Source organism: Nerophis ophidion, linkage group LG08, assembly GCF_033978795.1.
Source record: "Nerophis ophidion isolate RoL-2023_Sa linkage group LG08, RoL_Noph_v1.0, whole genome shotgun sequence".
Classification (NCBI taxonomy): Eukaryota; Metazoa; Chordata; class Actinopteri; order Syngnathiformes; family Syngnathidae; genus Nerophis; species Nerophis ophidion.
This window is the reverse complement of record NC_084618.1, coordinates 13201979-13216839: the sequence shown is the minus strand read 5'-3', so window position 1 is coordinate 13216839 and position 14861 is coordinate 13201979. Positions and strand designations below refer to the sequence as shown.

General features: G+C 32.2%; 1 protein-coding gene across 1 annotated transcript in view; it reads right to left on the bottom strand.

Moving 5' to 3' along the window:
* Window positions 1-14861, bottom strand: part of nat9 (N-acetyltransferase 9 (GCN5-related, putative)) — a 94913-nt gene that overhangs the window by 2755 nt on the left and 77297 nt on the right. The window lies entirely within an intron of this gene.

Sequence of the window (14861 nt, the reverse complement as noted above, 5' to 3'; positions counted from 1 at the left end):
TAAAACACAACATTTTGCAATAAAAAGTAAATTCCAATAAATTATATATATTTAGCCACGAAAATGCGACATTATACAATGAAAAATTTCCACACAGTATTACCTCAAAACTGTAGTATTTTGTCATCCCGGGGGGGGGGGGCGTGGACTGGGGGCCTGCCATGGAGCAGGATGTGTAAGGACCGGCCTCAAAGCCAGCAGCAGGTGAGTGGATTGCCCAGCTGGGATCTGGTTATCTAATCACCTGTCACCTTTATTAGCAGCAGCCGGTCCGAGACACGTGGTTGGGAGTTGGAGCCAGAGAAAGACACATGTACAGAGACAGAACGAGGAGGATATAAATGGACACAGAACTACTGTATTTTGCAATAAAAACAAGAATTACTGCCACAAAAAACACTGTTTTGCAATGAAAACCACACATATTGCCATCTTGCCTTGAAAACACTAAATTTTACGATGAAAAACCCCCCAATAAATGCCACAAACACTACATTTATCCACCAAAACACAACATTATGCACTGAAAACCGCACATATTGCCACAAAACTACTGCATTTTGCAATGAAAACGAGAATTTCTCCCACAAAAAACTCTGTTTTGCCATGAAAACAGTAACATTTGTGATGGAATAAATTTCAATAAATATCTCTGTCACAACATTTGGCCACAAAAACAGTACAAGCTGCGAAGACAACATCATATATCAAAACAAAACCATTGTATTTTATCATGATTACATAATATGCCATGAAAAGACTACATTTTAAAACAAAAAAACGTTTAAATATATAAATGGACACAAAACTACTGTTTTTTTTGCAATAAAAACATTATAACTTGCAATTAAACAAATTCAATAAATGCCACAAACCCAATATTTGGCCACAAAAAGAGTACTATCATCAAAGACATCATATATCAAGACAAAACCATTGTATTTTGTCATGATAACACAATATGCCATGAAAACACTATATTTTAAAACGAAAAATAATATTTTCTTATATAAGTGGAAACAAAACCACTGCATTTTGCAATGAAAACAAGAATTTCTGCCACAAAAATCACAATTTTGCTATAAAAACACAACATTTTGCAATGAAAACCACAGATATTGCCATCACGCCATGAAAACACAAAATTTTAGGATGAAAAAAACCCCAATAAATGCCACCAACACTACATTTATCCACCAAAACACAATATTATGCACTGAAAACCCCACATATTGCCACAAAACTACTGCATTTTGCAATGAAAACAAGAATTTCTCCCACAAAAAATCTGTTTTGCCATGAAAACACTAAATTTTACAATGGAAAAAGAACAATGAATGCCACAAACACTACATTTAGCCACCAAAATACTTCATTTTTAAATGAAAACCTCACATATTGCCTCAAAACTACTGCATTTTTCAATGAAAACGAGAATTTCTGCCACAAAAAATCTGTTTTGCCATGAAAACACTAAATTTTACGATGAACCCCCCCCCCCCAAAAAAATGCCACCAACACTACATATAGCCACCAAAACACAACATTATGCACCGAAAACCACAAATTGCCACAAAACTACTGCATTTTGCAATGAAAACGAGAATTTCTCCCACAAAAAATCTGTTTTGCCATGAAAACACTAAATTTTACAATGGAAAAAGAACAATGAATGCCACAAACACTACATTTAGCCACCAAAATACAACATTTTGTACTGAAAACCACACACATTGCCACAAAACTACTGCATTTTGCAATGAAAACGAGAATTTCTGCCACAAAATCCTGTATTGCCATGAAAACAGTAACATTTGTAATGGAAAAAATTTCAAAAAATGCCTCTAACACAACATTTGGCCACAAAATCAGTACAAGCTGTGAAAACAACATCATATATCAAAACAAAACCATTGTATTTTGTCATGATTACACAATATGCCATGAAAAGACTACATTTTAAAATGAAAAATGTTTAAAAATATAAATGGACACAAAACTATAGTTTTTTTTGCGATAAAAACATTATAACTTGCAATTAAACAAATTCGATAAATGCCACAAACACAATATTTGGCCACAAAAAGAGTACTATCCTCAAAGAACACATCATATATCAAAACAAAACCAGTGTATTGTGTCATGATAACACAATATGCCATGAAAACACTACATTTTTAAATAAAAAAAAATATATTTTCCTATATAAATGGCCACAAAACTACTGTATTTTGCAATGAAAACAAGAATTTCCGCCACAAAAACCACACTTTTGCTATGAAAACACAACATTTTGCAATGAAAACCACACATATTACCATCTTGCCATGAAAACATTAAATTTTACAATGGAATTTTTTATTTTATTTTGTTACTTTTCAGGAAAGCACTGTCTTGCCATGAAAACACTACATTTTATGATGAAAAAAAACAACAATAAATGCCACAAACACTATGCTTAGCCACCAAAACACAACATCATGTGCTTAAAACCACACATATTGCCACAAAACTACTACATTTTGCAATGAAAATGAGAATTTCTGCAACAAAAACCTATTTTGCCATGAAAACAGTAACATTTACAATGAAAAAATTTTCAATAAATGCCTCTAACACAACATTTGGCCACAAAAACAGTACAACCTGCGAAGACAACATCATATATCAAAACAAAACCATTGTATTTTGTCATGATTACACAACATGCCATGAAAACACTAAATTTTATAATGGAAAAAGAACAATGAATGCCACAAACACTACATTTAGCCACCAAAATACTACATTTTTGAATGAAAACCTCACATATTGCCTCAAAACTACTGCATTTTTCAATGAAAACGAGAATTTTTGCCACAAAAAATCTGTTTTGCCAAGAAAACACTAAATTTTACGATGAAAAAAAACCCCCAAAAATGCCACCAACACTACATTTATCCACCAAAACACAACATTATGCACTGAAAACCACACACATTGCCACAAAACTACTGCATTTTGCAATGAAAACGAGAATTTCTGCCACAAAAAATCAGTTTTGCCATGAAAACACTGAATTTTACAAAGAAAAAACCCCCAATAAATGCCACCAACACTACATTTATCCACCAAAACACAACATTATGCACGGAAAACCGCACATATTGCAACAAAACTACTGCATTTTGCAATGAAAACAAGAATTTCTCCCACAAAAAATCTGTTTTGTCATGAAAACACTAAATTTTACAATGAAAAAAAAAACAATGAATGCCACAAACACTACATTTAGCCACCAAAATACGACATTTTCTACTGAAAACCACACACATTGCCACAAAACTACTGCATTTTGCAATGAAAACGAGAATTTCTGCCACAAAATCCTGTTTTGCCATGAAAACAGTAACATTTGTAATGGAATAAATGTCAATAAATGCCTCTAACACAACATTTGGCCACAAAACAGTACAAGCTGTGAAGACAACATCATATATCAAAACAAAACCATTGTATTTCATCATGAATACACAATATGCCATAAAAACACTACATTTTAAAATGAAAAACGTTTAAAAATATAAATGGACACAAAACTATTGTTTTTTTTGCAATAAAAACATTATAACTTGCAATTAAACAAATTCAATAAATGCCACAAACCCAATATTTGGCCACAAAAAGAGTACTATCCTCAAAGAACACATCATATATCAAAACAAAACCAGTGTATTGTGTCATGATAACACAATATGCCATGAAAACACTACATTTTTAAATTTAAAAAATATATATTTTCCTATATAAATGGCCAAAAAACTACTGTATTTTGCAATGAAAACAAGAATTTCCGCCACAAAAACCACACTTTTGCTATGAAAACACAACATTTTGCAATGAAAACCACACATATTACCATCTTGCCATGAAAACATTAAATTTTACAATGGAATTTTTTATTTTATTTTGTTACTTTTCAGGAAAGCACTGTCTTGCCATGAAAACACTACATTTTATGATGAAAAAAAACAACAATAAATGCCACAAACACTATGCTTAGCCACCAAAACACAACATCATGTGCTTAAAACCACACATATTGCCACAAAACTACTACATTTTGCAATGAAAATGAGAATTTCTGTAACAAAAACCTATTTTGCCATGAAAACAGTAACATTTACAATGAAAAAATTTTCAATAAATGCCTCTAACACAACATTTGGCCACAAAAACAGTACAACCTGCAAAGACAACATCATATATCAAAACAAAACCATTGTATTTTGTCATGATTACACAACATGCCATGAAAACACTAAATTTTATAATGGAAAAAGAACAATGAATGCCACAAACACTACATTTAGCCACCAAAATACTACATTTTTGAATGAAAACCTCACATATTGCCTCAAAACTACTGCATTTTTCAATGAAAACGAGAATTTTTGCCACAAAAAATCTGTTTTGCCAAGAAAACACTAAATTTTACAAAGAAAAAACCCCCAATAAATGCCACCAACACTACATTTATCCACCAAAACACAACATTGTGCACGGAAAACCGCACATATTGCAACAAAACTACTGCATTTTGCAATGAAAACAAGAATTTCTCCCACAAAAAATCTGTTTTGCCATGAAAACACTAAATTTTACAATGAAAAAAAAACAATGAATGCCACAAACACTACATTTAGCCACCAAAATACTACATTTTCTACTGAAAACCACACACATTGCCACAAAACTACTGCATTTTGCAACGAAAACGAGAATTTCTGCCACAAAAAATCTGTTTTGCCATGAAAACACTAAATTTTACAAAGAAAAAACCCCCAATAAATGCCACCAACTCTACATTTATCCACCAAAACACAACATTATGCACGGAAAACCGCACATATTGCAACAAAACTACTGCATTTTGCAATGAAAACAAGAATTTCTCCCACAAAAAATCTGTTTTGTCATGAAAACACTAAATTTTACAATGAAAAAAAAAACAATGAATGCCACAAACACTACATTTAGCCACCAAAATACGCCTTTTTCTACTGAAAACCACACACATTGCCACAAAACTACTGCATTTTGCAATGAAAACGAGAATTTCTGCAACAAAATCCTGTATTGCCATGAAAACAGTAACATTTGTAATGGAATAAATGTCAATAAATGCCTCTAACACAACATTTGGCCACAAAACAGTACAAGCTGTGAAGACAACATCATATATCAAAACAAAACCATTGTATTTTATCATGATTACACAATATGCCATGAAAACACTACATTTTAAAATGAAAAACGTTTAAAAATATAAATGGACACAAAACTATTGTTTTTTTTGCAATAAAAACATTATAACTTGCAATTAAACAAATTCAATAAATGCCACAAGCCCAATATTTGGCCACAAAAAGAGTACTATCCTCAAAGAACACATCATATATCAAAACAAAACCAGTGTATTTTGTCATGATAACACAATATGCCATGAAAACACTACATTTTTAAATTAAAAAAAAAATATTTTCCTATATAAATGGCCACAAAACTACTGTATTTTGCAACGAAAACAAGAATTTCCGCCACAAAAACCACACTTTTGCTATGAAAACACAACATTTTGCAATGAAAACCACACATATTACCATCTTGCCATGAAAACATTAAATTTTACAATGGAATTTTTTATTTTATTTTGTTACTTTTCAGGAAAGCACTGTCTTGCCATGAAAACACTACATTTTATGATGAAAAAACAACAACAATAAATGCCACAAACACTATGCTTAGCCACCAAAACACAACATCATGTGCTTAAAACCACACTACTGCATTTTGCAATGAAAACAAGAATTTCTCCCACAAAAAATCTGTTTTGCCATGAAAACACTAAATTTTACAATGGAAAAAGAACAATGAATGCCACAAACACTACATTTAGCCACCAAAATACTTCATTTTTAAATGAAAACCTCACATATTGCCTCAAAACTACTGCATTTTTCAATGAAAACGAGAATTTCTGCCACAAAAAATCTGTTTTGCCATGAAAACACAAAATTTTACGATGAAACCCTCCCCCCCAAAATGCCACCAACACTACATATAGCCACCAAAACACAACATTATGCACTGAAAACCACAAATTGCCACAAAACTACTGCATTTTGCAATGAAAACGAGAATTTCTCCCACAAAAAAATCTGTTTTGCCATGAAAACACTAAATTTTACAATGGAAAAAGAACAATGAATGCCACAAACACTACATTTAGCCACCAAAATACTACATTTTGTACTGAAAACCACACACATTGCCACAAAACTACTACATTTTGCAATGAAAATGAGAATTTCTGCAACAAAAACCTATTTTGCCATGAAAACAGTAACATTCACAATGAAAAAATTTCCAATAAATGCCTCTAACACAACATTTGGCCACAAAAACAGTACAACCTGCGAAGACAACATCATATATCAAAACAAAACCATTGTATTTTATCATGATTACACAACATGCCATGAAAACACTAAATTTTATAATGGAAAAAGAACAATGAATGCCACAAACACTACATTTAGCCACCAAAATACTACATTTTTAACTGAAAACCACACATATTGCCTCAAAAGTACTGCATTTTGCAATGAAAACGAGAATTTCTCCAACAAAAAATCTGTTTTGCCATGAAAACATTAAATTTTACGATGAATAAACCCTCAATAAATGGGACCAACACTACATTTATCCACCAAAACACAACATTATGCACTGAAAACCGCACATAATGCCACAAAACTACTGCATTTTGCAACGAAAACGAGAATTTCTCCCACAAAAAATCTGTTTTGCCATGAAAACAATAAATTTTACATTGGAAAAAGAACAATGAATGCCACAAACACTACATTTAGCCACCAAAATACTAAATTTTTAACTGAAAACCACACATATTGCCTCAAAACTCCTGCATTTTGCAATGAGAACGAGAATTTCCGCCACAAAAAATCTGTTTTGCCATGAAAACACTAAATTTTCCGATGAAAAAACCCCCAATAAATGCCACCAACACTACATTTATCCACCAAAACACAACATTATGCACGGAAAACCGCACATATTGCCACAAAACTACTGCATTTTGCAATGAAAACAAGAATTTCTCCAACAAAAAATCTGTTTATGCCATGAAAACACTAAATTTTACAATGGAAAAAGAACAATGAATGCCAAAAAACACTACATTTCGCCACAAAAATACTACATTTTGTACTGAAAACCACACATATTGCCTCAAAACTACTGCATTTTGCAATGAAAACGAGAATTTCTGCCACAAAAAAATCTGTTTTGCCACGAAAACACTAAATTTTACGATGAAAAATTCCCAATAAATGCCACCAACACTACATTTATCCACCAAAACACAACATTATGCACTGAAACCCGCACATATTGGCACAAAAACTACTGCATTTTGCAATGAAAACGAGAATTTCTCCCACAAAAAAATCTGTTTTTCCATGAAAACACTAAATTTTACAATGGAAAAAAAACAATGAATGCCACAAACACTACATTTAGCCACCAAAATACTAAATTTTAAAATGAAAACCTCACATATTGCCTCAAAACTACTGCATTTTTCAATGAAAACGAGAATTTCTGCCACAAAAAATCTGTTTTGCCATGAAAACACTAAATTTTACGATGAAAAAACCCCCCCAAAAATGCCACCAACACTACATATAGCCATCAAAACACAACATTATGCACTGAAAACCACACATATTGCCACAAAACTACTGCATTTTGCAATGAAAACGAGAATTTCTCCCACAAAAAATCTGTTTTGCCATGAAAACACTAAATTTTACAATGGAAAAAGAACAATGAATGCCACAAACACCACATTTAGCCACCAAAATACTACATTTTTAACTGAAAACCGCACATATTGCCTCAAAACTACTGCATTTTGCAATGAAAACGACAATTTCTGCCACAAAATCCTGTTTTGCCATGAAAACAGTAACATTTGTAATGGAATAAATTTCAATAAATGCCTCTAACACAACATTTGGCCACAAAAACAGTACAAGCTGCGCAGACAACATCATATATCAAAACAAAACCACTTTATTTTATCATGATTACACAATATGCCATGAAAATACAACATTTTAAAATTAAAAACGTTTAAAAATATAAATGGACACAAAACTATTGTTTTTTTTGCAATAAAAACATTATAACTTGCAATTAAACAAATTCAATAAATGCCACAAACCCAATATTTGGCCACAAAAAGAGTACTATCCTCAAAGAACACATCATATATCAAAACAAAACCAGTGTATTTTGTCATGATAACACAATATGCCATGAAAACACTACATTTTTAAATAAAATAAAAATATATTTTCCTATATAAAGGGACACAAAACTACTGTATTTTGCAATGAAAACAAGAATTTCCGCCACAAAAACCACAGTTTTGCTATGAAAACACAACATTTTGCAATGAAAACCACACATATTGCCATCACGCCATGAAAACACGAAATTTTAGGATGAAAAAAACCCCAATAAATGCCACCAACACTACATTTATCCACCAAAACAAAACATTATGCACCTAAAACCGCACATATTGCCACAAAACTACTGCATTTTGCAATGAAAACGAGAATTTCTCCCACAAAAAAATCTGTTTTGCCATGAAAACACTAAATTTTACAATGGAAAAAGAACAATGAATGCCACAAACACTACATTTAGCCACCAAAATACTACATTTTGTACTGAAAACCACACACATTGCCTCAAAACTACTGCATTTTGCAATGAAAACGAGAATTTCTGCCACGAAAAATCTGTGTTGCCATGAAAACACTAAATTTTACGATGAAAAATTCCCAATAAATGCCACCAACACTACATTTATCCACCAAAACACAACATTGTGCACGGAAAACCGCACATATTGCCACAAAACTACTGCATTTTGCAATGAAAACGAGAATTTCTCCCACAAAAAAATCTCTTTTGCCATGAAAACACTAAATTTTACAATGGAAAAAGAACAATGAATGCCACAAACACTACAGTTAGCCACCAAAATACTACATTTTTAACTGAAAACCACACATATTGCCTCAAAACTACTGCATTTTGCAATGAAAACGAGAATTTCCGTCACAAAAAATCTGTTTTGCCATGAAAACACTAAATTTTACGATGAAAAAACCCCCAATAAATGCCACCAACACTACATTTATCCACCAAAACACAACATTATGCACTGAAAACCGCACATATTGCCACAAAACTACTGCATTTTGCAATGAAAACTAGAATTTCTCCAACAAAAAATCTGTTTTGCCATGAAAACACTAAATTTTACAATGGAAAAAGAACAATGAATGCCAAAAAACACTACATTTCGCCACCAAAATACTACATTTTGTACTGAAAACCACACATATTGCCTCAAAACTACTGCATTTTGCAATGAAAACGAGAATTTCTGCCACAAAAAAAATCTGTTTTGCCATGAAAACACTAAATTTTACGATGAAAAAAACCCCCCAAAAATGCCACCAACACTACATATAGCCACCAAAACACAACATTATGCACTGAAAACCACACATATTGCCACAAAACTACTGCATTTTGCAATGAAAACGAGAATTTCCACAACAAAAACCTGTTTTGCCATGAAAACAGTAACATTTACAATGAAAAAATGTTCAATAAACACATTTGGCCACAAAAACAGTACAACCTGCGAAGACAACATCATACATCAAAACAAAACCATTGTATTTTGTCATGATTACACAACATGCCATGAAAACACTACATTTTAAAATGAAAAAAATAATATTTTCTCATATTATTGGACACAAAACTTGTGCTGAAGACTGTCTCTGAAACGCTTGTTTTCTTTTTGTGTCATTGGGTTGCTTGAGTGTAGTTCCCTTTTACGACACTGGAGGGGGCCTTGAACGCATCATGACATCAGCAAGCTCTGAAAGTTACGGTGAACTTCGATGTCAATTGTTTAATTGGCAGTGTGCGTCATTACGAAGTAAGTTACTTTATATACACTTTAATATCACTTTTTGCGTGCGCAAAACTATATTGCAACTCATTTAGTCGGTTTTATCGTAGTCTAATGGCTGTTTGGCATCAGGTTCACAAGCTAACTGCTAACTGCTAGCTAAATATCATAGCCTGATTGGGGCCTGTTTGTAGCATCAAACATGTTTTTAGCCCCAATTGACAATTTAGAATTATTGTTGCGATGCTATTTACATTCTATTAATCATTACATTACTTAGGGCTGGGGTCTTCAAATTCTGTGCATTTATGTAAACTGTAGCTAAGTGATGTATATTTAAAGGCCTACTGAAATGAGATTTTCTTATTTAAACGGGAATAGCAGGTCCATTCTATGTGTCATACTTGATCATTTTGCAATATTGCCATGTTTTTGCTGAAAGGATTTAGTAGAGAACATCCACGATAAAGTTGGCAACTTTTGGTCGCTAATAAAAAAAGCCTTGCCTGTACCGGAAGTAGCAGACGATGTGCGCGTGACGTCACGGGGTGTGGAGCTCCTCACATTCTCACATTGTTTATAATCATGGCCACCAGCAGCGAGAGCGATTCGGACCGAGAAAGCGACAATTTCCCAATTAATTTTAGATTAGATTAGATTAGATAGTGCTTTATTTATTCCGTCAGGACAGTTCCTTCAGGAAAATTACAATTTTCAGCACAATCCCATTCAAGATCAGACAAACATTAAAGGGAGACAGAACAGGATCGCTGACGGGTCTGCCGGCTTCCAGCGCCCCTTACAGAAAAAGATGAGATACAGGTAAACAAAGGGGGGGAGAAAAAAATTGAAGATTAAAATAAAATTAAAAAATCGGTTTTAGCCTGGGCCCTGGAGAGGGGGTGCAGTCTGAGGCCAAGGGAAAAAAAACTTTGAGCGAAGATGAAAGATTCGTGGATGAGGAAAGTTAGAGTGAAGCACCAAAAAAAAAAAAAAAAGCGGCCGTTTCAGATGTAATTAGACACATTTACTAGGATAATTCTGGAAGATCCATTATCTGCTTATTGTTTTAATAGTGTTTTGGTGAGATGGTAAAGTTGGATGGCTGCGGTGAACGCCAGTGTCTCTCAGAGAAGCCAATGGAGGAGCCAAGATCGCCGCTGCCTTTTTGAGCTGCAGGAGGAAGTCCCACAATCCACCGAAGTCTCCGGTAAGAGCCGACTTAATATCACAATTTTCCCATCCAAAAACTCGCTGGCTGACGTAGAGAAACATGTTCGCTTGACCGCTCTGTGTTAATGCTTCACAACAAACGGTGCTAAAGGCAGCCGAATACACCGCTTCCCACTTACATCTTTCTTCTTTGATGTCTCCATTATTAATTGAACAAATTGCAAAAGATTCGGCAACACAGATGTCCAAATTACTGTGTAATTATGCGATGAAAAGAGACTACTTTTAGCCGTGTGTGGTCCTGGGCTAATATGTCCGCTACAACCCGAGACGTCACGCGCATCGTTTTCAACAAGAAACTCCGCGGTAAATTTAAAATTGTAATTTAGTAAACAAAACCGGCCGTATTGGCATGTGTTGCAATGTTAATATTTCATCATTAATATATAAACTATCAGACTGCGTGGTCGCTAGTAGTGGGTTTCAGTAGTCTTTTAACAGCCATGTTGCAGGTTTGTGCCTATAGTTCATTGCATTGTGGTCACTTTAGTTGATTTATAATGATTGTATTTGTTTGTATAGGAAACCACACACACGCAAACAAACAAATCATGCATGTCTTCAATATACAATTGAACTTGCAATTCTGGATTTGGACAATCTATTATTTCTCCTGCACTCACCTGAACGAATAATTGCTGTCCTGACCCGACACCCTGAAGTGATTTCTAATCCACATTAAACCAGTCATAGTCGTCACTACAAAACTACTGCATTTTGCAATGAAAATGAGAATTAATGCCACAAAAATCACTGTTTTGCTATTAAAAACACAACATTTTGCAAGGAAAACCTCACATATTGTCATCTTGCCATGAAAACACAAAATTTTACGATGAAAAACCCCCCAATAAATGCCACCAACACTACATTTAACCACCAAAACACAACATTATGCACTGAAAACCACACATTGCCACAAAACTACTGCATTTTGCAATGGAAACAAGAATTTCTGCAACAAAAAACACTGTTTTGCCATGAAAACAGTAACATTTACAAATAAATGTTTTAAATAAATGCCACAAATTCATTTGGCCACAAAAAGAGTAAAAGCCGCAAATCATATTTTAAAACAAATCCATTGTATTTTGTCATGATAACACAATATGCCATGAAAACACTACATTTTAATATGAAAAAAAAGTTTTATATAAATGGACAAAAAAAACTACTGTACTTTGCAATGAAAACATTATAATTTGCGATTAAAAATGTTCAATAAATTCCACAAACACTATACTTAGCCACCAAAACACAACATTATGCACTGAAAAAAACACATATTGCCACAAAACTACTGCATTTTGCAATGAAAACTACAATTTCTGCCACAAAAACCACAGTTTTGTTATGAAAACAACATTTTTCAACAGAAAAAAAAATCCAATAAATGTCTAATTGTATTTTGTCATTAAAACACAACATGCCATGAAAACACTACATGTTCAAATTTAAAAAACAATATTTTCTAATATAAATGGACACAAAACTAGTGTATTTTGCAATGAAAACAAGAATTTCTGCAACAAAAAACACTGTTTTGCCATGAAAACAGTAACATTTACAAATTTTTTTTTTAAATAATTGCCACAAATACATTTGGCCACAAAAAGAGTAAAAGTCGCAAATCATATTTTAAAACAAATCCATTGTATTTTGTCATGATAACACAATATGCCATGAAAACACTACATTTTAATATGAAAAACAAGTTTTATAAAAATGGACAAAAAACTACTGTATTTTGCAATGAAAACATTATAATTTGCGATTAAAAAATGTCAATAAATGCCACAAACACTATACTTAGCCACCAAGACACGACATTATGCACTGAAAAAAACACATATTGCCGCAAAACTACTGCATTTTGCAATTAAAACTACAATTTCTGCCACAAAAACCACTGTTTTGTTATAAAAACATTTTTCAACAGGAAAAAAAAAAAATCCAATAAATGTCTAATTGTATTTTGTCATTAAAACACAACATGCCATGAAAACACTACATGTTCAGATTTAAAAAACAATATTTTCTAATATAAATGGACACAAAACTAGTGTATTTTGCAATGAAAACAAGAATTTCTGCAACAAAAAACACTGTTTTGCCATGAAAACAGTAACATTTACAAATAATTTTTTTTAATAAATGCCACAAATACATTTGGCCACAAAAAGAGTAAAAGCCGCAAATCATATTTTAAAACAAATCCATTGTATTTTGTCATGATAACACAATATTCAATGAAAACACTACATTTTAATATGAAAAAAAAGTTTTATATAAATGGACAAAAAAACTACTGTACTTTGCAATGAAAACATTATAATTTGCTATTAAAAAATGTCAATAAATGCCACAAACACTATACTTAGCCACCAAAACACAACATTATGCATTGAAAAAAACACATATTGCCACAAAACTACTGCATTTTGCAATGAAAACTACAATTTCTGCCACAAAAAACACTGTTTTGTTATAAAAACATAACATTTTTCAACAGGAAAAAAATAATTCAATAAATCTCTAATTGTATTTTGTCATTAAAACACAACATGCCATGAAAACAGTACATGTTCAAATTTAAAAAACAATATTTTCTAATATAAATGGACACAAAACTAGTGTATTTTGCAATGAAAACAAGAATTTCTGCAACAAAAAACACTTTTTTGCCATGAAAACAGTAACATTTACAAATAATTTTTTTTAATAAATGCCACAAATACATTTGGCCACAAAAAGAGTAAAAGCCGCAAATCATATTTTAAAACAAATCCATTGTATTTTGTCATGATAACACAATATGCCATGAAAACACTACATTTTAATATGAAAAAAAGTTTTATATAAATGGACAAAAAAACTACTGCATTTTGCAATGAAAACTACAATTTCTGCCACAAAAACCACTGTTTTGTTATAAAAACATAACATTTTTCAACAGGAAAAAAAATAATCCAATAAATGTCTAATAGTATTTTGTCATTAAAACACAACATGCCATGAAAACACTACATGTTCAAATTTCAAAAACAATATTTTCTAATATAAATGGACACAAAACTAGTGTATTTTGCAATGAAAACAAGAATTTCTGCAACAAAAAACACTGTTTTGCCATGAAAACAGTAACATTTACAAAAAAATGTTTTTAATAATTGCCACAAATACATTTGGCCACAAAAAGAGTAAAAGTCGCAAATCATATTTTAAAACAAATCCATTGTATTTTGTCATGATAACACAATATGCCATGAAAACACTACATTTTAATATGAAAAACAAGTTTTATAAAAATGGACAAAAAACTACTGTATTTTGCAATGAAAACATTATAATTTGCGATTAAAAAATGTCAATAAATGCCACAAACACTATACTTAGCCACCAAGACACGACATTATGCACTGAAAAAAACACATATTGCCGCAAAACTACTGCATTTTGCAATTAAAACTACAATTTCTGCCACAAAAACCACTGTTTTGTTATAAAAACATAACATTTTTCAACAGGAAAAAAAATAATCCAATAAATGTCTAATAGT